We start from the raw sequence: 23,023 nt of genomic DNA on the forward strand, positions 1-23,023 counted from the left end.
AATTTGTACTTCTGTTTTCTGGAGTTGGCTCTTTTCAAGTGCCCTTGCTTTACGTATGTTAACTCCACTTCATTAAGTCCACTCGTGGAGATCCATCATATTCCTTCCCCACTACCCTCTCCCCAATCATACACTTCAGAGTTGAGAGGTGGGATTCTGCATTCCTCATTTTCTACACTATTATGCAATCTTTATGCAAAATCCCTAGCTCCTTTAAAAATCAGTTCACTTGGTTATATCAACCTCATATTCAAAAATCTCTGGACATGATCTCCTATCATTTCAGCTCTCTTAATTACTCCTATTACAACTGACCTTTAACCACACAATTCCCTATTCAGTGACCCTTGAATTTCCCTTCTCTGCCCAGCTTAGATTCCATGGCTACATTTCAAATGTTCCTTTGCCAACACTCTGAAGTCCCTTGCCTTGCTATCTTTCTATAAACTAGAAGTATATCAATTCTGAGTTTTGGCTCCAGATGGTAGAAACAAAAAAATCACAAAATACAGAGTGCTAAATTTATGGGATCTAACCATAACTGGGCCCTCAATGCTCTCAGTAATCTTTCTACGTGTTCTTAAGATATTTCTCAACTGCCACATCATCTCTGCCAAACTTTTTCAACCTAATTCAAACCCAACTCGCTCAAATCCTGAAACTCAGCCTCATCTTTTCACACTCCCCAACCCCAACTCACACCAAAAGGCATACTAAATTGCTTTTTTTTAAAGATATAAGTCATATACCATAAAATTCACCCCTTTAAAGCATACAATTTGGTGGGTTTTAGTATATTCACAAGGTTGTGCAACCAACACCATAACCAATTTTAGAACATTTCAGTCACCCCAAAAAGAATCCCAATACCCATGAGCAGTCAGTCCTCATTCCCCCTGCTCCTAACCCTGGGCAACATTAAGCTGCTTTCTGTCTTTATAAATTTACCTATTCTGGACATTTTATATAAGTGAAATTACACAGTATGTGTCCTTTTGGTGGCTACTTTTACTTAGCATAAAGTTTTCAAGGTTCATTACATTATAGGATGTATCAGTATTTCATTTCTTTTTATGGCTGAATAATATTCTATTGTATGGTTATTCCACATTTTGTTTATCTATTCATCAGGTGATAGACTTGGTTATTTTTATCTTTTGGCTGTTGTGAATGCTGCTGCTTATGAACATTTGTGTGTAAATTTTTTTGTGGATGTGTTTTCAATTCTCTTGGGTATATCCCCTAAACATGGAGCTGGAACTCCATGTTTAACATTTTGAGGAATGATCAAACTTTTTCAAAGCACTTGCACCATTTTACGTTCCCACTAACATGTATTAGGGTTCCGATTTCTCCATTTCCTCACCACACTTGTTAGTGTCTATCATTTTTATTATAGCCATCCCAGTAGACATGAAGTAGTATCTCATTGTGATTTTGGTATGCACTTCCCTGATGAGTAAATAGTTTATTTTCTTTGGAGAGCTGTCTATCCAAGTCCTTTGCCCATTTTTTTTTTTTTTTTTTTGAGCCAGAGTCTTGCGCTCTGTTGCCCGGGCTAGAGTGCCATGGCATCAGCTTAGCTCACAGCAAGCTCAAACTCCTGGGCTCAAGTGATCCTCCTGCCTCAACCTCCCGAGTAGCTGGGACTACAGGCATGCGCCACCTCACCCGGCTAATGTTTGTTTTTTTTTTCTATTTTTAGTTGGCTGGCTAATTTATTTCTATTTTTAGTAGTTGCTCCATTTTTTGAGTTAATTTTTTTTATTGACATGAGATAAGGGTCCAAATTCGTTCTTTTGTATGTGGATATCCAGTTGTCCCAGCACTATCTGTTGAAAAGACTATTTTTTCCTCATTGAATTGTCTTAGCATTCCTAAGTACCCATGCTCTTGCTGAGCCTGGTCTTGAAATCCTGACCTCAAGTGATCCTCCTGCCTCGGCCTCCCAGAATGCTAGGATTATAGGCATGAGCCACCACACCTGGCCATTTTCCCATTTTTTAATTGGGTTAATTGTCTTTTCATTGTTGAATTGTAAGAGTTCTTTTTATATTCGGGATATTAGATCCTTATCAGATATATTATTTGCAAATATTTTTCTCCCATTTATGAGTTGTCTTTTCACTTTCTTAATAGTGTTCTTTGAAGCACACAAGTTTTTAATTTTGAAGTCCAAATTATCTATTTTTTTCTTTGGTTGCTTAGCTTTCTGTGTCATATCTAAGAAATTATTACCTAATCCAAGTTTGTAAACATTTACCCCTATGTGTTCTTCTAAGAGTTTTAGCTCTTACATTATATTGTTGCTCCATTTTTTGAGTTAATTTTTTTTATTGACATGAGATAAGGGTCCAAATTCGTTCTTTTGTATGTGGATATCCAGTTGTCCCAGCACTATCTGTTGAAAAGACTATTTTTTCCTCATTGAATTGTCTTAGCATTCCTAAATTGCTTTCTACTTACAAAGGCACCACATTCTCTTACCTCTATAGCTCTCTGTCAACTGTTGTCTGGTTGGAATACTTCCTTAGTAACCCAGTCCTTCTTGTTTGGCTAATTATTATACTTACTCACCCTCTAAGTCTCACCTTACATGTGTCTTCATTTAGCATGTTCTCTTGGATAAATCAAGAATGTATCAGGCGTACCCTTACACACTATCAGACCATCCTGCACTAAATCCCCATCATGTTTCACTAACTGTACTGTACTTACCTTTTCTAACATTTAACTATATGTTTTGTTAGGTCAGGAACAGTGCCTTACTTACCTTTCAATTCCCCCAGCCCTAACCCTGGTATTGGGCTTATCATAGGTGTTTGTTTAATATATGTTTGAGGAATAAATACAATTATGTATTTCACAGCTTTATCATACTATTATGACTAGACTTTGCTTAAAGTCACACCTTATCCCTCAACTTAAGGAAGCTCTTCAGTTATTCAATTATTATTTATTTATTACTCAGGCAGGCGCTTCTGCAGATGGCCAACCTCATTCATTACGTATTTCTTTCTTTCTTTCTTTTTTTTTTTTGAGACAGGGTCTCACTCTGTTGCCTGGGCTAGAGTGCTGTGCCGTCAACTTAGCTCACAGCAACCTCAAACTCCTGGGCTCAAGCAATCCTTCTGCCTCAGCCTCCTGAGTAGCTGGGACTACAGGCATGCGCCACCATGCCTGGCTAATTTTTTCTATATATTTTTAGTTGTCCAGCTAATTTCTTTCTTTCTTTTTTTTTTTTTCAGTAGAGACAGGGTCTCGTTCTTGCTCAGGCTGGTCTCAAACTCCTGACCTCAAGTGATCCTCCCACCTCAGTCTCCCAGAGTGCTAGGATTACAGGAGTGAGCCACCGCGCCCGGCCATCATTATGTATTTCTTAATTGAATTAACTCTGAATCTGGGAGACCTTCAGTACATTCTCTAAGTATATCCTCATATATGCATTCTCTTTTACTACTTGCAAGGAGCGAGAATGTCTTCAAACAATGGAGTCAGTCTTCATGTCAATTGTAGTGAACATTGCTGATGGACATATATTCTGTAGTGGAATTTTCAACTTTACATTTATGCTAGGCTAGATATTCATGTCTAAGCATTTGATCTTAACATCAATTTTGCTCAAGATTTACTCAAGTGACTTCAATCTGTCACCCAGTAAACAAAGGAAAACTCACAAATGTGCCTGCTTGTTCATTCACTCAAACACTTACCAAACATCAACCAAATGCCAGGCATTATACTAGGGCTGGGGATTTAAATATGAATAATATGTTGTCCACAGGGATCCTACCCTCAAGGTATAATTTACTTCCAGTAGACAGAAAAAAAAAACATAAAAAGAAATAATCACAACAAAACATGCTGAGTACAATACTGATATAGGCAAATACTATGATAGGAAAAAGCTTTCTGGAAGTGCTTCAAAAAGTAGAGTCTGCAAACTGGAAGCCCAGAGGCCAAATTCAACATGTAGACACTTTTTAGTCTGCAATGTATTTTTAAAATATTTGAATAAGTTGCCAATATATAAAAATGGGGCAGTTACAAAAAAACCAGTTTATCTAAATTCTTTTATTAAAAAAAAAAAATCTTTGCCAACACCTAGCCTATATCCAATGAGGGCAACATTCAGTTGGTACTGGGTAACAGCTGTCTCCGTTACAGTCTCCACTCTGCTCACCTCACTCATTTACATTACTGCCTTGTTTTATAGGCATATAAAGTTGGGATCTCCTTTAAGAGGAAGGAAGAAGTATGGTTGGATGCAGTGGCTCACGCCTATAATCCTAGCACTGTGGGAAGTGGAGGCGGGAGGACTGCTTGAGGCCAGGAGTCTGAGACCAGCCTGAGCGAAAGCGAGACCCGACTTCTATAAAAAATAGAAAAATTAGCTGGGCAAGGTGGTGCATGCCTGTAGTCCCAGCTACTCAGGAGGATTGCTTTGAGACCAGGAGTTTGAGGTTGCAGTGAGCTATGATGATACCACTGCACTCTAAGGCGACAGAGAGAGACCCTGTCTCAAACAAAACATAACAAAACAAAACAAACAAAAAACAAGAATAGGAAGTAGCAGGTTAAGCAAAAAGGACTGATTGGGGACAGGAGAAGGACACTTTAAGCAGAAAAAGTAACGAGAGACTTTTATGATAGACTGTTAGACAAGGCAGGTGTTCTCAATGAATCCCCAGAATCTTTCCCCTCCAGTTTTTCCTTTTAGTTAATAGTTTTCTTTTCACTTTTGATACTACCTAAAAATTTCATCAACTAGAGATGTGACTAGTTTAACAATCTCTTTGAAAGCAAAAACCTCCTAGAAGCTCAACCAGGCAGACTCCTTCCAGTATCAGAGATCCAGCTGCACAGAAGGAAGTAAAGTAAAAGTTCACTTAGCCAACACAATCAACTAGCTGCTGGTTAACTGAAATAGTTGATTGAAATGAGGAATCAGAAAAAAAACCATGCACTTACCTTAAACATTTTAATTTAAAACATATATTAACATTTGTCCATTCACCAACATTTTGATGTAGGTCCAGGGCCTTTCCTTTGAGTATTCATCCACTAATTGGAGTTCTAGAATGTTTTCTTGCAGTTTCCACATCCATAATAACCTGCATATATTTTCTAGTTTCAGATTCTTTTAAATATAATAAGAGTTCAAAAGATACTTAAAAAGCAATCAGTACAGGATCCTTCTAGGATTTTTTTTCTGTAACATTTTATAGTTCAATTGATGTAATCTATTATGTCAATATGCTAAAGAAAAAAGGTTGCATGATTATATCGATGGATGCAGAAAAAACATTTGACAGAAATCAACTCCCATTCATGATAAAAACTCTGAGCAAATGAGGAGTAGAGGGGAACTTCCTCAATTTGATAAAGAATATCTACAAAAACCCTACAGCTAACATCATACTTAATGGAAAAAAAATCAAAGCTTTCCTACTAAGATCAAGAACAAGGCAAGGATATCCCCTCTCACCACTGCTTTTCAACATTGTACTGAAAGTCCCAGCTAATCCAATAGGACAAGAAAAGGAAATAAAAAATATACAGATTGGAAATGAAGAAATAAAACCGTCTTTGCAGATGACATGATTGTCTATGTAGAAAATCTGAATGAATTGACAAAAAACCCAAAATAATGAAAAAACAAACAAAAAACCCCTCCCAGAATTAATAAGCAACTGATAGCAATGTTGCAGGAGACAAGGTTCATACACAAAAGTTAAATGCTTTCCTATACACCAGCAATGAACAAAGAGAATTTGAAATTAAAAACATGTTACAATTTATATTAGCATTCCCCAAAATGAAATACTTAGTTATGTATAAGCTAACAAAATATGTACAAAATCTGCATGACAAAAACTACAAAACTCTGATGAAAGACACCAAAGAAGAACTAAATAAATGGAGAGATATTCCCTGTTCATGGAGAAGACGACCAATATTGTCAAGATGTCAGTTTTTCCCAGTATAATCTACCAATTCAATGCAATCTCAATCAAAATCCCAGCAAGTTATTTTGTGGCTATCGATAAACAGATGCTAAAGTTTACAGGGAGAGGCAAAAGACTCAGTTTAGCCAATTTAATACTGAAGGAAATGAGCTAAGTTAGAGGACTGACATCACCTGATTTACAGACTTATATGAAATTACTGTAATCAAAGACAGTGTAGTAATGGTGAAAGAACAGGCAAATAGATTAATGGAACAGAATAGAGAGCCCAGAAATAGACCTACATATATACAGCCAACTGATCTTTGACAAGGGAGCAAATACAAAAGCAATACAATTTAGCAAACATAGTCTTTTCAACAAGTGGTGCTAGCAACTGGACATCTACGTGCAAAAAAATGAATCTAGATAAAGACCTTATGCCTTTCACCGAAATTAACTCAAAATTTCTAGTTTGTTTTCAAAGAGATTGCTAGTTAAACTAATGAATTTTTTAGTTGATGAAATTTTTAGGCAGTGAAAAGAAAAAAAAAGTGAAATGAAAACTATTGACAAAAAAGAAAATTAAGGCAAATCTAAATGTAAGCCACGAAACTATAAAACTCCTGGATGATACCATGATAATACAGGAGATAACCTAGATGACCTTGGGTATGCAGATGTTATTTTAGATATGACAAGAAAGGCCTGATCCACGAAAGAAATAACTGATAAGCTGGGATTAAAACAATTAAAAAATCTGCTTTATGAAAGACAGTGTCAAGACAATGAGAAAATAAGCTACATACTGAAGGAAAAATATTTGTAAAAGACACATCTCATATAAAACTGTTACCTAAAGTATACAAAGGATGCTTAAAACTCAATAATAAGAAGATGAATAACTCAATTTAAAAATGGGCCAAAGACCTGAACAGATCACTTTACCAAAGAAGATATACAGATAACAATTATGCATATGAAAAGATGTTCAACATCATATGTCATCAGGTACAGCTGTTCCTTCCTATGAGTGAGGGATTGGTTCTAGGACCCTCAAGGATGCCAAAATCCGAAGATGCTTAAGTCCCATGGCTGGCCTTACAAAACTCATGGATATGAGAAGTCCACCCTGTATCTACCAAATACTATATTTTTGATCCCAGATTGATTGAATCTGTAGATATGGAACCCAAGGATACAGAGGGCAACTGCAATTGCAAATTAAAACAATAAAGGGTTACCAGTACCCACCTGTTAGAATGGCCAAAATCCAAAACAGATACCACCAAATGCTGGCAAGGATGTGGAACAATAGCAATTCTCCTTCATTGTTGGTGGGAATGCAAAATGGCACAGATACTTTAAAACAGCGGTCCCCAACCTTTTTGGCACTAGTCACCGGTTCATGGAATTTTTCCATGGACAGGGTGGATGGGGGGAGAGACAGAGCTCAAGTGGTGATGCAAGTGGTTGACAACTATAAATACAGATGAAGCTTTGCTAGGTTGCCCACTGCTCACCTCCTGCTGTGCGGCCTGGTTCCTAAGTCTCACAGAAGATAGTTTTTCAACAGACTGGATGGGGGTGTATGTGGGGAGGTAGAGTTCAGGTGGTGATTCAAGGCCCACTGCCTCACAGGCCAATGACTGGTGCTGGGCTGCAGCCCGGCAGTTGGGGACCACAGCTTTAAAAGATAGTCTGGGAGTTTCTCACAAAAGTACAGATACTCTTGTCATACAACCCAGCAATTGCACTTCTTAGTATTTACCCAAATGAATGAAAAACTTATGTCTACACAAAAACCTGCATATGGCTGTTTATTCAAAATTGCCAACACTTGGGCACAACCAAGATATCCTTCAGAAAGTGAGTGGGTAAATAAACTGTGGTATGTAAAGATAACAGAATATTATCCAGCACTAAAAGGAAATGAGTTATCAAGTCATGAAAAGACATGGAGGAAACTTAAGTACATATTACTATGTGAAAGAAGACAATCTGAAAAGATTATGTGGGTTGAGCATCCCTAATCTGAAAATCTGAAATCTGAAATGCTCCAAAATCTGAAACTTTCTGAGCACCAACTTGATGCCACAAGTGGAAAATTCCATACCTGATCTCATATAATGGGTCACAGTCAAAACACAGGCACATGATACAGTTTGAGTCTGCCACTGTTTGTTACTGCTGTTGTCTAACAGCTAATATAGGTGTTCTGATACTAATGCCTGTGCAGTTTAGTTATTCTGAACACATTATTTTTTCACTGTATTAATGGTATGTCATATTTTTTACTGGTAAGTACCTATGTGGGAATAAGTATAGGAAAATGATTGCTTATCAGTAGCATAAAAATTCAGTGAGGAATAATGGTGATGCTAAATAACCAAACATTGTATACATGTGCAGCTGAGATAGTGACACTTTTGCTTTCTGATGGTTTAACGTACACAAACTTTGTTTTATAATTATTAAAAATATTGTGTAGCCGGGCGTGGTGGCTCACACCTGTAATCCTAGCACTCTGGGAGGCCAAGGTGGGTGGATCACTCGAGGTCAGGAGTTCGAGACCAGCCTGAGCAAGAGCCAGACCCCGTCTCTAACTAAAAATAGAAAGAAATTAGCTGGCCAACTAAAATATATATAGAAAAAATTAGCCGGGCATGGTGGCGAATGCCTGTAGTCCCAGCTACTCGGGAGGCTGAGGCAGTAGGATCGCTTAAGCCCAGGAGTTTGAGGTTGCTGTGAGCTAGGTTGACGCCACGGCACTCACTCTAGCCAGGGCAACAAAGTGACACTGTCTCAAAAAAAAAAAAAAAAAAAAAAATTGTATAAAAGTACCTATGTGTAGATGGTATATGTAAAACATAAATGAATTTCATGTTTAGATTAGGGTCCCATCTCCAAGATACCTTGTTATGTATATGCAAATATTCCAAAGTCCAAAAAAAATCTGAAACCTGCAACACTTTTGGTCCCAAGCATTTTGGATAAGGGATATTCAACCTACACACTGTGAATTCATCTATTTGACATCCTGTATAAGGCAAAACTATGGAAAGAGTAAAAAGATTAGTGATTGCCAGGGTTTGCAGGGTGGGCAGTGGGATGAATAGGTAGAACACAGAGGATTTTTAGGGCAGTGAAACTATCCTGTATGATAATAACATGGTGGATTCATTTCCTTATGCATTTGTCAAAACCCATACAATGTCCGACGCCAAGAGTGAACCCTAATATAAACTGTGATGATGATGTCACTGACTGTAACCAATGTACCATTCTGGTGCAGAATGTTGACAGTGGGGGAGACTGTGCATGTGTGGGGACAAGAGGTATATGGAAAGTCTCTGTACTTTTCGCTCATTTTGACTGTAAACCTGAAACTGCTCTCAAAAATAACATTTATTCATTTAAAAAATACTGTATTACATAATATTAATACATTATAATTATATAATGTATTACACCATAGTACTGGCATAAACAGGTTTGGGAATAAATACAACTGACTTTGACATGCATATAATGTAACTAGAGGGAGTAAAAGCACAAAGGCTTACTAGAGAGTAGTCAACCAGCTGTGAACTTATGGCTAAGAGCAATCAGTTGACTGTGGACATTAATCAATGTTTTACAAATCCTGCCAGGCAGTTAACTGGGGTTCAGTTAAGTGAAATTCAGTTAAGAACTCTTTCACCTTAGGTTTTTTATATGAGAGATGAGGGGGAAAACGATGAGGAGAGAGAAGAGATAATTTGGGAGTAATTAAGTGCCTATATTTTGGGGGGAGGGATGGGATAGGGGCAGGCACCTAGGGCATAAATATAAGGCTTTAGGCTGCTTCAAGAGAAGGGCCTGAGGAGGTGTGTGTTTGGCTGGGAGCTGGGTGGATGGGCAGAAAATACAGCTCTATTCCTAGAATCTTTAGCCCAGGCTCCTATAACTATTAATATGACTACTATTGATCTTTTATTTTAAAATTTATCTGCTTATTTGGAGACAGAGTCTTACTCTGTTGCCCGGGCTAGAGTACAATGGTGTCAGCATAGCTCACCTCAGACTCCCAGGCTCAAGCGATTCTCCTGCCTCAGCCTCTTAAGTAGCTAGGACTACCGGTGTGCAGCACCATGCCCAGCTAAGTTTTCTACTCTTTGTAGAGATGGGTCTTGCTATGTTGTTCAGGCTGGTCTTGAATTTCTGGCCTCAAGCGATCCTCCTGTCTTGGCCTCCCACAGGGTTAGGATTACAGGGGTTAGTCGCCAAGCCCAGCCTATTATTGATTTTTTTAAAATGTTGGTAGGCTAGTCTAGGAACCAACTATAAGGAAACTGATTCATTCATTCAACAAAAATTTATTATCCACCATACTAAGAATTTTTTATCCAATGGGGATATACTAGTGATCAAAATAGGCAAAAATTCCTGCCCTCATGGAGTTCATGTTGTACTAGAAACAGACAAAAAAAATAACATAAAGTAAAATGAATAATGACACATAGTGGTAAGTACTAAGGAAAAAAACTGAGGAGAGTAAGAGGTTAGGAAGAGAAGAGTTCAAGGCTGGGAGTGGTGGCTTACACCTGTAATCCTAGCACTCTGGGAGGCCGAGGCTGGTGGATTGTTTGAGCTCAGGAGTTCAAGACTAGCCTGAGCAAGAGTGAGACCCCCATCTCTACTAAAAATAGAAAGAAATTATATAGACAACTAAAAAAAAAATATATATATATATATATATGTATATAGAAAAAATTAGCCAGGCATGGTGGCGCATGCCTGTAGTCCCAGCTACTCAGGAGGCTGAGGCAGCAGGATTGCTTGAGCCCAGGAGGCTGAAGTTGCTAGGATGATGCCGGCACTCTAGCCTGGGCAACAGAGTGAGACTTTGTCTCAAAAAAAAAAAAAAACTGGGTGCGGCGGCTCACGCCTGTAATCCTAACACTCTGGGAGGCCGAGGCGGGCGGATGGTTTGAGCTCAGGAGTTCAAGACCAGCCTGAGCAAGAGCCAGAACCCGTCTCTACTAAAAATAGAAACAAATTATATGGACATCTAAAAATATATATAGAAAAAATTAGCCGGGCATGGTGGCACATGCCTGTAGTCCCAGCTACTCGGGAGGCTGAGGCAGGAGGATCGCTTGAGCCCAGGAGTTTGAGGTTGCTGTGAGCTAGGCCGATGCCATGGCACTCTAGCCCGGGCAACAGAGTAAGACTCTGTCTCAAAAAAAAAAAAAAAAAAAAAAAAGTTCAAGGGAAGGAGATGTCTGTAATTTCATAAAGCAAGGCCAAGAAAGGAAGGCTTCATTAAGGCAATCTTTGGAGAAAGACTTGAAGGTGATGAAAGAGAGAACCAATATATATGTGGGGAAAGAATAGTCTAAAGAGAAGAAACAACTAGTGCAAAGGAGTTTTGGTGTGATTGAAGGAGGTGGCAAATGTGGCTGGACTGACCTAGTGGCAAAGTAGTAGATTAGGTCTGAGGGTAACTGGGAAACCAGACCACATACGGCTTTATAGCTTGTATAAGGATTTGGGATTTTAGTATGAGATGGGAAGCTACTAGACGGTTTTGAGTAGGTAAGGCATGGAATCTAACATTTTTATAGGATCACTGTGGCTGTTTTGAGAATAGACTGAAGAGTAGAGAGGGAAAAGGGAAATAAATCATTTGGGAAACTACTGCAATAATACAACTGAAAGACGGTGGCTTGGATCGGAGTGGTAGCACAGGTGGTGAGAAGTGGTCAGATTCTTAATATATTTTGAAGGTAGAGCTAATTTTTAAGGTCAAAATAAATGAAAAAAATTAGGAATAGAATCTCTAAACTGTGGCCTGTAAATACTTTAACTGTTGACTTATAACCAGTTTAATGATAAAGGGTGGGCTGTACTGACAATATACAACTTGTAAATTTTTTGAAGCTAAATACAGTGGGGCATTTTTTTGGTTATAAAAGAAATAACCCAGCCTCCACATAATGCAATGCCTATAGTTTATATTTCAACAACAAACATTTGTTGACCACCTTCATTATGTGACCAAGATTATGTGATGCGATGTATAGTTTTGCTGTACAGAATTTTACAATCTGTTATCTTCCTTGTTTTAGAGACACTGTTCTCACAAAAACGTGAAGTGGGAAGAAGAGGTCAGAGTTAGAAATAAGCAAAAATCTTCCATCTTTATTTATGACCCCCCCCCAATTCCCTATGTGATGGTATATGATTGTTTGAAGTAAAATTTTTAGTAACTTGAGTCAGATATTTTCTTAAACATCATAGAAGTACTAGATCACCAAAAGAAACTGGGCAGTTTAGATTTCTTTCTAGACAGCTGGATCACTGTACATGCCTTTTTACCCCCTCAATGGAACTTTGATGGAGAATTGTTACTCTAAAACACAAAATGGGTTGTGAGGAAAAAAATCTCCACAAAACCAAAACATCTAGAAACAGTATTTTGTATCACCTTTTCTAGAGCACAGTGATAACACAGGGAAAATAAAAACTGCCTCTGCCACAGTAAAATTTGTCATTTTATAAGCAGGGTGTTGTCTTTTGAGGTCACAGTCCACTTCTTTGGCTTTTTCATGGTGCCCATTGGTCCCAAGTTGCTCTTCCTTCACAGGCTATCTAATATCTAAGCACCACTTTTATTATTAGTAAACAAGGAGATGACTGCCTAAGTAAGACAACTTCGGGATCAGTGCCAGAAGTAACAGTTAAAGCAATCCAATAAAACTTGGCATTACATCCTTAGTATAAAGTTCTTCCCCAATTTTTTGGGACAATGGTGTAAAGAGGTGGGTGTGTATGAGCCAGCACGGGGAATACCAATATAGCCGCCGTACTCCCTCTAGGAGGCCATGTGATATATGAACAGGCATTTCAATTTTATATTTGGAAAAAAACCCAAGCTTGTTTTAATTATACAAAGTACAAAATGTTAATGTTCTTGCTTGGTAAAGATATATACGCATATTTTCCCTCACTTATTAGTGATTCACACGTAGAGTACAACAGAATAGGGGAATTTATGTTTATCAAGAGGGGACATGAGTTTTTAAAAACTTTATCGTATGTCACTGTGTTAGGTATCAAACATACAGAAGTAAACAAGTCAAAAAAAAATAAAAAAACCAAAAAACCTTGTCCTTTTACAATTCACAATCTCATAGGGGACAGATGGCAAACACTTAAAAAACTATGTGGAGGCCAGGTGCGATGGCTCACGCCTGTAATCCTAGCACTCTGGGAGGCTGAGGCGGGAGGATCACTCAAGGTCAGGAGTTCGAGACCAGCCTGAGCAAGAGTCAGACCCCATCTCTACTAAAAATAGAAAGAAGTTATATGGACATCTAAAAATATATATAGAAAAAAATTGGCCGGGCATGGTGGCACATGCCTGTAGTCCCAGCTACTCAGGAGGCTGAGGCAGAAGGATTGCTTGAGCCCAGGAGTTTGAGGTTGCTGCGAGCTAGGCTGACGCCACGGCACTCTAGCCAGGGTGACAGAGTGAGACTCTGTCTCAAAAAAAAAAAAAAAAAAAAAAGTATGTGGAAAGGAGGTAGTGATTGATGTGCAGAAAGGTATTTATTTATTTATTTAAATATATGAGAAAACAGAGAAGAGGTACAGATGAAGGGGTGGGGTAACTGGATAAGATAACTGCTAATTATCATAATAAATTCACAGATGTATTGCAGATCTCAAAGAAATAGAAAACACCAGCTGAATAAACACCTGAGAAGGAACACTTAGCTCAGAGTACTTACCTGTTTGGAAACTCAGACTCATAGCAAGGTAGATAGCTCTAGAACAACAGGATTCAAGGGTGGAGTCTGAGGAAAGCAATATATAGTACACCCCCTTATCTGTGGGTTTGCTTTCCTAGGTTTTGGTTACCTGTGGTCAACTGCAGTCCAAAAATATTAAAGGGAAAATTTCAGAAATAAACAATTCTTAAGTTTTAAACTGTGCACCATTCTGAGTAGTGTGATGAAACCTTGTGCCATTCCGCTCCGTCCCACCCATGATGTGAATCCACACTGTATATGTTACCCACCCATTAGTTATTTAGTGGCCATCTGGGTTATCAGATAGACTGTCACGGTATTGCAGTGCTTATGTTCAGGTAACCCTTATTTTACTTTATAATGGCCCCAAAGCCTAAGAGTAGTGATGCTGGTGATTCACATATTCCAAGGAGAAGCTGAAAAGTGCTTCCTTAAGTGAAAAAGTTAAAGTTCTTGAATTAAGGGAAAAAACCACATGCTGAGGAGGTTGCTAAGATCTACGGTAAGAATGAATCTTCTATCTGTGAAAGTGTGAAGAAGGAAAAAGGAGTGCATGCATAGTTTATACAGGGTTCAGTACTACTCATGGTTTCAGGCATCCGCTGGGGGTCTTGGGACATACCCCCACTGATAAGGGAAGACTATATGAGAAAGCGGAAGCAACAAAGGTCCCTAGTATCTGGACCCAAACAAAAAAAATCAATAGCTAATTCTAGGGCAAAGGTCCTTACTGGTCCTTAAAGGACACTTGCTCCCCTATTTTCTTATATTTTATACTACTTTCTTCAGCTCCAACCTGTAGCTGTGAAACAACTCTGAAGAGGTGGAAAGAATGTTTCTTTCTTTTATAGGCAATAAATCCTAAATCTTTTATCCTCTCAAAAGCCAATGGAGACTGCAAGTAAAGAATGACATGTTTGAGAAGGAAACTCTAAGAACGTCTATAAAAACTATAGTGTAATAAAAGGAAATGGATCCCCACAAAGCATTCTTCCTTTTAATCAACTGACTTACAAATTAAATTCTCTTTCTAGGAAGAGTTCACAAAAGAAAGCAGAGGACATTGGATAGTAGGGGAATTTCCTTAGCCAAAAGTTGAACATAGAAAACTAGTTACAGGGAGGCAAAGCAGTTAGCGGTCTTTACTTCATATAGTAAAATGAAATTTAGAATTTTCCTCACAGAACGAAAAGGCACAATTGTAATATGCTTTAACAGTTTACACTGAAAGAAATTTAAAAGCTCAGAACTACTTTGCTGTACTTTGCCTTTGAATCCTAAAGTTGACAATGCTCAGAACTTCAGAAAGTTACCACATAGCCATAGAATTCAAATTTGACATACTAAAAGCTCTAGAAGACCAGTCTCCCAGGAACATTTCTCACTCAATTTGATAAAGCTTTATCCATCATACACAGAGCCTCTTGGCTCTTACCCTACAACAGCAATTCAGAAAAAGTGGTTAGATAATAATCTTCCTGGTTTATAAACTACTGAGTTTGTGTCCTTTTTTTCCAGGTGAAAGTAAAAACTCCTAAGTTTAACCATATTAGCTGTAACTCTAACAGAAAAGTAACCAGACTAATTAAATCACTTCAAGATTCTTTCTTTGAGTTTAGTTTATTTTCCAAAATCTGCATTTTTAGAGCTGGTTATTGCTGTTCAAAGGTTTACTAAATCCAGTAAGGCAGTACTAGTTCTCAGGGAATAAGAATTTGCAGAATGATGTGTTTTGCTTTTCTTTCCACACTAAATCACCCAGGTGCCTGTATTAGCAAGTACTTCTGTCATGATCAGAAGTCTAGGTTTTATGATTATCTGCTTTCAATATCCTCAAATGTAAACTAGAGCTAATACCTATTCTATTTGCCTCAAAAGGACATTGTGAGGATCAAATAATATATTTCTTTACATGCTCTGCAAGCAATAAAAAATGCGAAAGCTATTTTTATTAATTATGTTACAAAGTTTTCAATGAAATATTTATGAAAAAGCATATTATACAGATTATAAGTATATTAAAGAACAGATACATAAGAAAAAAGATTGGAAGGAAACACACCAAAATGTTCAATGAAGTTATATTAGGGTGGTAAGATCATGAGTAATTACTTTCCAGTCTTTGTTTTAACTCCCCAACTTTCAGTAATGTGGTTATCTTACTTTAAAGAAAGAGGAAAATACCATATCAAGAATCATAGATGTTTTAAAATTAAATTTTAAACACATGAATAAACTTTCTTCTTAAAAAAATATGACTACACAAAGAGCTAAAATTCCCTTTGAGCAGATTCTTCTCACTCCCCTTTCCAGAGAAAAACACAATTAGAGGATTTTCTAGCTTATTGTTGAAAGATACCTTAGATATAATTTCTAGTGATGTATTTTCTCTCTCTTTCATTAGAATTAGTCCTACTGGGCAGGAAAGAGTAAATATGTCTAGCAGAGAGAGTACAAGGGCACAGCTTAGAAATTTCACATTCTATATTAAAATTTACTTAAATTCTGCATTTAGTTTTATAAAGCAGTATTTAACACAAAAATTAATGTTTTAAATTACAGGAGGCTGGGAAAAGTATCATGTACCCTCAAAACAATAATATATTTCCCCATGAGTGTAATACCACACACAGCACAGATTAAGTTCATCTTGACAGGTAACTAACATATTTTGATAAGGAGGGGAATAAAATGTTATGATTTCCTCATTCCTTTTCCATTCTACAGCAATAGATTGAGAAATCCTACTATTGGTTAGAAATACATGGTTAACTCAATATATATCCTGTTAACTTTCCAGATAAAATCATATGAAAATATACTGAAAGTATCAAACAAAACTACCATTTAATTTTGGGGGAAAAGACCATGACAATGAACATGGCATTTCCTTAAAAGGTTTAACTTTGAAAACTACAAAACCTCTGAGGCTGACAGGCATACCTTACGTCACTAATAGGAAAAGTAACAAGTTTTTGATAAATAAGTTGTTGTTTTACTTCTTGCTAATATACCTTAAGATAAACCTCAAACTTGATTCATCTCTAATTCCACTGTCATGTCTTTGCCTTCAGAAATTTGACTCCAAATTGCCTTATATGAGAAAGAAAAATATCGGTACTCTTAAGCTCATCATTACAATGTTTTTCTACAGAAGCATCTTCTCTAGAGGCATTTATTCTTGCTACACAGTCTCTCCAAATATCTAATTTGGCCCTGAGTATGTAGTAAAATTAGAATATTTAAAAGACAAAACTGATAAATTACAGTAAAGATGTTATCAATGTAAGCTATGAGGAAGAAAGCATAATTGTGGTTTTCTACAACAAATTCACTCAAATTCTGGGGAGAAAAACAAAGCACCTCAAATTTTTGGTAAAGGATTATGTGCAACATAAACAGCTCTGAGCTAAAGTCAGGAAATCTGATTCTGAGTTCAAGGTATACCACCAACCAGCTGTGGCTTCTGGAATCACTAAGCCACTCCTGCTGAAGGAAGTTTGTTCATCTGTCAATAAAGAACAAAATCTATTCTAAATTTGTTTAGGTGTCAGAACATACAGAATACAGGAAATAGTGCATTTAATTTAATGATATGAACTAGAAACATTTACAAATGAGCAGAAAATAGGAATATATTAAAAATTCAATAAAATCACAACCATAAACATGTATGTACACGAACACAAAGTTCTCTAAGCATGGTATGCATTTCTGAATTCTTTTGTTAATATTTATTTGCTATCTCGGAGGCACAGTTAATATTGAAGACTCCGGAATCAGACTGCCTAGATTCAAATCTCATCTTTTATTTATTAGCTGTGGAACTTGGGCAAGTTAGTTAAAATCTCTGAACTAAAGTTTTCTCATCTATACATGAGAACAGTAGTAGTACATATCACAGGAGTTGTTGGAAGAATGAATCTCTGCGAATAAAGCACGTAGTACGGTGTCATCACATAGTGAGGACCTAACAACAATCATGATAGCAGTAATAGCAGTAAACATTTATTGTTTACTAAGAACCAGGCACTATCTTAACAGTTTCACATGCATTATCCCACTTAATTCTCACAACCACTATATGGGGTAGATGCTATCTATCATTAGCCCCTGTTTTATAGTGAACAAACTGATCCACAGAGAGGGCAAGTAACTTGCCCATGTTTATTATGGCTATTCATAAATATTTTCAATTCTCCTTTAAGGAACATAGTAGGACTGCACTCCTCACTGCCTCAAAGATTAGGCAAGGCCCATGTAACTCTTGGTCAATGAATGTGAGTGCCACATGATTCTTCTGGACAGAAAATTTGAGTCTATAAGCAATTTGCCATGTTTCTCTCCCCTGAACACAGTGATTAGGGAAGCATATATTACAATAGAGTTTATGTCAGTCTGGTTGCCTACGTGACCACAAGTAACCTAGTCTATCCGAACTGACATCTTCACAGTTAATAAATTTCAGATTTAGTATCATCATTATCTACTTATTCCACAGCTAACACTTAAAGTTTAAGAATAAATTATGAGAGAAAATAATACAATTCTATCCATTTACTTCTTTTTGTGCATGTGAAACAATGAAGGTTCACCATGATCTAGTTTAGTACTACAATTTAAGAATTATTGGTCTAAACATCTTCATTTTCTTGGCCTAGGCAAAGACTTCTTAAAGAGGACAAAGCACCAACCACAAAAGAGAAAAATGATACACTGGAGTTCACTAAAATTAAGAATATCTGTTCATCAAAAGACCTTGTTAAAAGAGTGAAAAGGCCATGGACTGGGAAATTATAGTTGTAATCCATGTATCCACTAAAGACTCATATTCAGAATATATAAAGAACTCCTACAAATCAGTAACAGAAAAATAAATGACCCAATTTTTAAAAAGGGGCCAAATAGAAAACAAAAGAGGCTATCCAGATTATCAATAACTATAAAAAAAGAGGTACTTCTATATATGCACTAGAATGGCTAAAATAGAGAAGAATAACAACACACAGTGTTGGCAACAATGAGAAGGAACTGCAATTCTCTTGTTGCTACTGGGAATTTAAATGGGTGCAGTCACTCAGGAAAACTGTTTAGCTATACCTGCTAAACTATACCTACTTATGAACTAGCGACTCTATTCCTAGTAATATATCCTAGAGCAATGAGTGCATATGCTCAAAAAGAGACATGTATGACAATATTCATAGCAACTTTGTTAATAACAGCCTCAAAGTGGAACCAAACCATGTGTCTATCAACTGTGACACGGATATATTATGATACATTCCTGCTATGAAGTCAGTGGAATATTATACAGATTGAACTACTGCTATATGAAACATGGATGAATCTCAAAGACATAATGATGAGCAAAAGAAGCCAGACCCACAAGAGTAAATATTCGATGAATCTATTTAGATGAAGTTTAATAACAAATAAGACAATTCTAGAGTGACAGAAACCAGAACAGTGGTTATCTCTGGTAGGGTGAGAGAGTACTGACTAGAGAGCTTCTTAAAGAGATGGAAATATTCACAGGTGCATATATGTATATATTCATTGATCCATACAATGAATTTGTGGATTCTTGCACTTTACTGTATGTACCACAGTTTAACAAAGTTAAAAGAAAAGAAAGACACATTGGTTTAGATAAGAATTTCAAGACTAGAAGGCCTCACAAAGGTCACTGGGTCTAAACACACATCCAGGGCTAGCTTGGTCCCCAATCTGAATGTCTTTCTTGGGAATGTCTACTCCCACTTCTGAATAGCTCTGACAATTAGAAAGTCTTTCTTTGTAATAAACACCAAAACCTATGCCAAACAGCTTCCATCCTTGGGTTCTCATTCTACCTTTTGGGGACATATAAAACAAGTGTGCTCCCTCTTTGATATATATCCCCTCAATTATCCTAAGACTTATCTCAGGACTGCTGATTCTCCTTTCAGCTCTAAAAGTTCTAGGAGTCTCCATTTTTATTAGTCCATGTTTCTTTCATAGACCTCTTTCTCTATATCTTTGCTGAACTTTACTCTTTCAACTGAAGTATTCTAAAGTTTGCTTTTCAACCTGAGTAGATAACCAACTTGTAGAGTTTTATTCAAAATATGAATTTTAAAGGTCAATATTTACAGTATATATCTGGCCACATCTGTATGCTTAAGAAAGCAGGAAGAGAAATCTCTCAATGCTTCATACATCAGAATTCCTCATGAAAGATATGTAGCTCACCTGCATTTGGAGAACGCTTATCATTACACGTTTAGATTGAGAAGATGAGACAAAAAATAAGTAAAATGGTTACTTTGACCTATACAATGGGAATAAGGATGAATATATGGAAAGTACTGGTTATGCCTAAAGCAATAAATCAAAATGGACTCCATGAGCAAATAGAAAAACATTTCCCTGACCTCAAAGAGCCAAGTGAAGAATTCATGGAATTGTATTATTTTTAAGGCATTCAAAAATCTCTCCAGAAGCAAAGTTTAGGAGATAAAAGCAAAAGCTGAGCTGTGTGAAATGTTTTTCATAAGATGATACGTGTTTGAGTAGTACTCAAGCCTTGTGTTTAAAAAGCCAAATCCTAACAGTTTGCCCATACTATCATTTCCTATCTACGACTGCCCTTTTGCTGCTACAACCTCATATTCTTACTGTTTTGTTCTTTATTGCACAGACTAGAACAATAATCGAGACAGAATTAACTCAAGATCGTCTACAAGTAGATTATCTGTAGTATGAATTATACAAAGTAAATCTTGATTCCAAATATGAAATGTATTCATTTCATGACTCTGGGGAAATTCTAAGGCAGAATATATACTAAGAATGAGGAGGAAAATCTACTTACGGTAGTGATTTACTGTAATCTGGGAAAGAAGTTCTTGTATGGCTGTGCTCTCCAATTTTTATGCCATAAAACATAAAAATTCTATGGAGTTGGCATACAAATATGGACTTACAAAATGTCTGAAACAATGAAGGTCACGCATCAGACTGAACCAGGGAAATTCTATATACAACTAGAGGGTCTCATCAGCAATACTAAACTGAAGGCTTATACTGCACACTGTTCAGTGGCGCACTGATTTACAAAGTAGAAACTAAATATGAGACGATATCCTACTCAGTTTATATAGTATTTGACATCAAACTATCAAACTTTTCTCAATTCCCTCAGAGCTACTGGCCCTCTCTGTTTAGTCATTTCACACTTAGCACTTAAACTCTAGTATGAGAAAATCTTACCACTTTGTGCTATAATTTCTTGTGTACATAACTGTCTTCTCCACAGGACATCATGCTCTGAATACCATTCTAGCTTTTTCAAGGACTTCAGTTCTCTTGCTATCACTTTGACCTCTTTTGCATCAATGACTATTCCTTTTACTTTCAGATACAAACATACTCTGGTTCTAAAAAAGGACAAAACCAAATAAAACTCATTAAAAAACCCTCCATTAATTTATATCTTCCTTCTAGCGATGGCTCATTCACTTACCTTTTCTTTATAACCAAGCTACTTGAAAGATTATTCTAGTTATTGCTGCTACTCACTCAGTCTGAAACCTACAGTAATCTGGTTTCTATCCCTAACTCACTCTACTGACTGTACTCATATACCAGTAACCTTCACTGCTAATTTCAATGGACACTGTTTAATCAATCTTAACCCTATACGGTTTCTAATTGGCATGTGATGTTGCAAATGACTCTTTTCTTCTTCAAACTCTTCTCTACCCACTGCTTCTTGTATAACACACTCTTATTTTTCTCCTATTTATTTAGCCATTCCTTGAGCCTTTGGTCCTCTTCTTGCTCTACGTGTTTTCCTAGTGATCTCAGTTTCAATGTTTCAACATTATACTGACATCTAAACTCACCTCTTTTAAATTCTAGGCCTGTATCTCAAATGGCTAAGAGGATATCTTTCTCTGGCGTGTCATAGGCAACTGACACAACATGTGTAAAACTGAATCCATCATCTTTTCCTCAAAATCTATTCCATTTCCCCTGTTCTGTAAGTCAGTTGACGGTAGGTACTCTACTCTGTCACTCAGGCTAAAACCATTCCCATCACATTTAATCCCTTACCAAGCCCAGTGATTCTGCTCCCTTTTCTAAGTTCTCATTGTCTCAGTTAAAGCCTTTTTTTTGCCCTGATTACTCTAATAGCCCCCTACCCATCCTGCCTGTCTCCAATCTGCTTCCACACAGCTGCCAGTGAACTTTCTAATTATGCATGTCATTCCTTGTTTAAAATCATTCAAAGGGTTACCTACTGCCTTTAGGTTATTTTTCTTTTTAAACTTCTCTATGCTTTTAAGCATAAACATTATGCTTGTTTTGCATGTTTTAACTTTAAATATTTTACAGTAAGGATATTATTTTATCATTAGAATAAACAATAAAACTTGGTTTCGTAATAGTGAATGACCACCCTTAAACCAGTTCTGGGATCAGAAAGAGGAATTTTTTTTTTTTTTTGAGACAGAGTCGCACTCTGTCGCCCAGGGTAGAGTGCAGTGGCGTCATCATAGCTCACAGCAACCTCAAACTCCTGGTCTCAAGGGATCCTCCTGCCTCAGCCTTCTGAGTAGCTGGGACTAGAGGCGCCTCCACCACGCCTGGCTACTTTTTTCCTATTTTTTGTAGAGATGGGGTCTCGCTCTTGCTCAGGCTGAAAACGAAATCTTAACATGTTTAAATGAAACAGAACATAAAAAGTTTCCACTGGGTGTATACCTAGGTCCAATATACTAAAAACAACTAAATGTTTTTTCTCATACTCCATTCACATTTTTGGTACCCTCTATTTGTTCTTGCATGAAATATCTTATAAATTTACCTCTTAGGGCAATATGATCCAGCTGGCTTGCTAATGAGACTATATATCTATATGCACTGACGTAAGTATAGAAAGATTGTAAAAAATGCATCTACTCTTTGCCAACGATGTTGCTGTTAGATAAAACTGGGAAAATAAGAGAAGACACATAATTCTTAATAAGGCTGAAAGCTAGAAAGATATAGTTGACCCAAGTCTTTCTTGGCACAATAAATGAATCTATATACTATCCTCAGTATCATGTATTGCTACAGAAAGATTTTAATTAAACGCCAGGGAGAAGAAATCTATCAGTTAGAATTTGCAAGTAGTTTGTTTTACCGAAAAATAAATGGCTAGCTGCTGACATTGTCTATCTGACAAAATAAAGCTGCTCTTTCCCCTTTTAAGAAATAAACATAAAACCACTTCATCACACTTAT

General features: G+C 36.9%; 1 protein-coding gene across 3 annotated transcripts in view; it reads right to left on the reverse strand.

The window, feature by feature from the left end:
• HMG20A (high mobility group 20A) overlaps positions 1 to 23,023 on the reverse strand; it is a 68,832-nt gene that overhangs the window by 30,274 nt on the left and 15,535 nt on the right. Inside the window, exon 1 of one of the 3 annotated variants that reach the window (XM_045532690.1) lies at positions 4,972 to 5,205. The exons of the other annotated variants lie outside the window; for them this stretch is intronic. The gene's annotated coding sequence lies outside the window, so the exon portion shown is untranslated. Of the gene's footprint in view, positions 1 to 4,971; positions 5,206 to 23,023 lie in introns of those variants that run through there. 3 annotated transcript variants of the gene reach the window in all.

The sequence above is a fragment of the Lemur catta genome, chromosome 1 (assembly GCF_020740605.2).
Source record: "Lemur catta isolate mLemCat1 chromosome 1, mLemCat1.pri, whole genome shotgun sequence".
In the NCBI taxonomy this organism is placed as follows: Eukaryota; Metazoa; Chordata; class Mammalia; order Primates; family Lemuridae; genus Lemur; species Lemur catta.